The sequence below is a fragment of the Spinacia oleracea genome, chromosome 5 (assembly GCF_020520425.1).
Source record: "Spinacia oleracea cultivar Varoflay chromosome 5, BTI_SOV_V1, whole genome shotgun sequence".
Lineage (NCBI taxonomy): Eukaryota > Viridiplantae > Streptophyta > Magnoliopsida > Caryophyllales > Amaranthaceae > Spinacia > Spinacia oleracea.
This window is the reverse complement of record NC_079491.1, coordinates 101,807,992-101,812,658: the sequence shown is the minus strand read 5'-3', so window position 1 is coordinate 101,812,658 and position 4,667 is coordinate 101,807,992.

The following is a 4,667-nucleotide window of genomic DNA, read 5'->3' as shown; positions in this document are numbered from 1 at the left end:
ACTCATTAGGTCTAGGTTAAAACCCTAACTTGAAAATCCCAATAACACTTGTTTATGATCATAAAAATCAATGCTTTATTCAATAAACAAATCTGAAAAATAATCCTTTAATAATTAAAACAAGCCTAATGAATCACAACACGCAAATCCTCAAACCACGGTATTCATAACCGGTTCCCAGCATTTTAATTACTCAAAACAATATTAATATAATAATTTAAAATACGGAATTTAAATAGAATAGGTAAGGAAGAAAAGAATTATACCAATCCGGCCTATAGCACGGAACAACCACGAATTAGAGTGATTGGGCGAAAAGGAATTGGATTACGAACACGAACAACACTCACACACACGTCCGTGTGTGTGCACGCGCAGCAAGGGGCGACGAGCGAGAGGGCAGCGCGTGCGGGCTGGGCGCAGCGTGCGAGCGAGAGAGGGACGAGCAGGAGGGGTAGCGCGCACGGCTGGGCGCAGCGTGCGAGTGAGAGAGAGGGACGAGCAGGAGGGGGAGCGCGCACGGCTGGCGCAGCGCGCGAGCGAGACGAGGGCAGGGGTGTGCGGTGCACACGAAGCAAATACAACACAGCAGCACGGCACCAGCAGCTATGCGCGCTGGCTGGGCGGGCTGCGAGAGAAAGGGAGACGAGACGCAAGGGGTGAGGGCGGTGCTACGTGAATGAGAGCACAAGCGAGCACGAAGAGAGGGGCGAGGGACGAGGGCTGTGCGAGAGGCACGAGGCACCAACGAGCAATGGTGCTCGGTTGAGTGCGGGGCAAGGGGGACGGCACAAGGGGGCCGAAAGAAAGAAAGAGAGAAAAGAGGAGTGTTGGGCAAGCAAAGCAAAAATAGGGTTTATGAATTTTAGGGGCTCATTTAATGATGTGGGAGTCCTATTCATAGGCTCCCTAATCCCTTGATGGGCTAGGCTTTGGAGATTTTAGTTGGGCTTAGGAAATAAATGATTTGGGCTAGCTTAGGATTTAAATTAAACTCTTTGGATTGGGCTCGTTTAGTAAAACGAATTGGACTTTTTATTTAAAACCCGAAGCTTTAAAAATCATTTGCAACTCATTTAATTTCCCGACTCAAGAATTAAATTCGTTTCGTAATTAATTAAAATAATAAATATTCTAATTAATTAAAATACATTAAATAAAATGCATTTAAACATTATTTAAATGCTAATAAATCGTAAAATACTTTATAAATATAACAAAATACACTTATAAATATTATAAAATTACGAGGTATTACAGTCTACCCTCCTTAAAAGAAGTTTCGTCCCGAAACATGGGTTCGGAAATCCAAATTCAACTCAAAACTTGAGACTTTCTGAGAATTTCAATACGTTCATTTACAAATATTTTAAGTTGCTGTACTCTTTACATGATTAAACAGGACAATAATAAGTGCAAATTCAATAGAAAGCACTAAATTGAGCATAAAATAGGGGAAAACAAGGTAAAAAGCGTGAAATTCTACCGCACTCTACCCCCCTTAAAAGACACGAGTTACGACCCCGTAACTCAACTAACCTCGGGAAAAGCTCGGGATATTTCTTTCTCATTTCGTCCTCCGTTTCCCAAGTGGCTTCCTCAGATTCTTGATTAGACCACAGCACTTTGACAATTTTCACATCTTTAGTATGCGTACTACGCACTTTGCTATCATGGATTTTGACAGGTCTTTCCTCAAAGGTTAGACTTTGGTCTAATTCTATGGTCTCCGGTTGCAACACATGCGATTTATCCGGGATATATTTCCTTAACTGATATATGTGGAACATATTATGCACTCTATGCATGTCCATAGGCAAGGCTAGTCTATAGGCTACCTTTCCAATTCTTCCTAAGATCTCATATGGGCCTATGTACTTAGGGCTTAACTTCCCTTTCTTTCCAAATCTCATGACACCTTTCATTGGTGACACTTTGAGTAACATTTTATCACCTATGTTGAACTCTTCATCCCTACGTTTCAAGTCTGCATAACTCTTTTGGCGATCCTGCGCCACTTGAATCTTTGATTGGATGGTTCGGATTTGGTTCATGGTGTCCTCTATCATTTGAGGTCCCAACACTACGGTTTCACTAATATCGTTCCAGCAAAGTGGACTTCTACACTTTCGTCCATACAAAGCCTCAAATGGTGCCATTCCAATGCTAGCATGATAGCTATTGTTATATGAAAACTCAATCCAATCCAGGCTATCTTCCCAACTTCCTTGGAAATCAATAACGCATGCCCGAAGCATGTCCTCCAGGGTTTGGATAGTCCTTTCAGTTTGTCCATCCGTGGATGGGTGGAAGGCTGTACTCATTTTCAATGTCGTACCAAAGCTCTTCTGCACACTTTTCCAGAAATTCGAGAGAAACCTTGAATCCCTATCTGATACGATATCCTTAGGAACTCCATGTAACCTCACAACATTCTTAATGTAGGCTCTAGCAAGTTGTTCCATTTTCTAGGTTTCCTTCATTGGTATAAACACTGCTGACTTAGTCAACCTATCTACCAAAACCCAAATTGTATCATTCTCAGTCTTTGACTTAAGTAAAAAAGTGACGAAGTCCATAGAAATATAGTCCCATTTCCAGCTTGGAATCTCTAAAGGTTGGACCTTCCCTTGAGGTCTCCTATGCTCAATCTTAACTTTCTGACAAGTCAGACATCTAGCCACAAATTCAGCCACTTCTTTCTTCATCCTTGGCCACCAATAGGCCTTTTTCAAGTCCTTATACAACTTGTCACCCCCTGGGTGCACAAAATATGGCGTATTATGCCCTTCTTTCATCAATTTCTCTTTCAATTCTCCACACTTTTGAGGCACGCACCACCTGCCTTTGTACCTCAAACTTCCATCATCATGGATTCGGAAATCTAACTCACCCTGCGAAATCTTTTCCTTGATTCGCTCCAACTTTACATCACCTGCCTGATTCTCCCTAATCTCATCAAATACTGACGGCTGGATGGTTAAGGCATTCATTATTCCCACAAGGCTTTCACCACTTACTATTTCAAGGTTCAAACGCTGCATGTCCTTACACAGCTCGTTAGCAACTACTAACGCATTAACTCTATGACTTGATTTCCTACTCAAGGCATCCGCAACTACATTGCCTTTTCCCTCATGGTACTGGATGTCCAAATCATAGTCCTTCATTAACTCCAACCACCTTCGTTGGCGCATATTCAGGTCCTTCTGTGTGAAGATGTACTTTAAACTCTTGTGGTCCGTAAATATCCTACACTTCACACCACACAGATAGTGTCTCCATATCTTCAATGCAAACACTATAGCAGCTAGCTCTAAATAATGGGTAGGGTAATTGGATTCATATGGCTTCAATTGCCTTGACGCATACGCAATAACCTTCCCGTTCTGCATCAATACACACTCTAAACCATTCTTAGAGGCATCACTATACACATCATACGCACCACTCTCATCTGGCAAGGTTAACACTGGCGCGGTTGTCAGTCGCGTGTTTAAGGCTTGGAATGCTTCCTCACACTGGTCACTCCATTCAAACTTTGCTTCCTTCTTCATCAAGGTAGTCATGGGCTTGGCTATCCTAGAGAAGTCTTGCACAAAGCGCCTATAGTAGCCAGCTAATCCCAAAAAACTACGAATGTCAGTCACACTCTTGGGTGTAGGCCATTCACTAACAGCTTTGATCTTAGCAGGGTCAACTGCCACTCCTTCTTTTGACACAAAATGTCCTAAAAATGCAACTCTTTCCAACCAAAACTCACACTTTGAGAACTTGGCATACAACTGGTTATCTCTCAAGGTACTCAACACCGATCTCAAGTGTTCCTCTTGATCCTCTTCACTGTTCGAATACACTAGGATGTCATCTATGAAAACCACTACAAACTTGTCCAAATAGGCATGGAATACACGGTTCATTAAGTCCATAAATATTGCAGGGGCATTGTGTAATACCCTTATATTTTATGATTTTATAAAATATGTTTATAGCTAGAATAAGGTTATAATTATTTATTACGTGAGTTTTCTAAACTAAATGATGTATTTCTATTTGTTATTAAGTTATAAAACCTATTTTAATATTTAATAAGACCCTTATTTACGAACCACTATAAATACGATTTAAACCCTAATTATTTCTAATACAGTAGTGATTAGCCGTCATTGTTTTATCGTAGATTCTTAGACCTCTATCTACACTAGAACTCCCTAAGCATATCTTTAAAACTAATTCCTATTTTGAAGCTAACTGCGTGCATTCCTATCCAAATTGGAGATTTGAATTACATCAAACCTTATTTGACTCCGTAACAAACTGATAAGCTAGATCAGATAATGCTTATCTACCGCTAAATCGTAATTTCTATCTCTTGAACCTCTCCCTATAAATAATAGTCAGAAACCCTAATACACTAGTTTTGCAAAACAAAAACCCTAATTATACTCTCAAAATACCACCAGAAAGCTCCGCAAGGAAAAAAAACCTCGATCGCCGAAATTGATTTCTAGCCACATTCGGCTTCACCAAAACACCATCAAACCACTCTCGAAACCATCGCGAACAACACCGTCTCATAGTCCGCAGTACCCTCTTTTTATTCGGTTTGACAACTCTGAAAACCGTCCATAAACAGAGGTAATATGCCCTCTTGATGTTGACCTTGT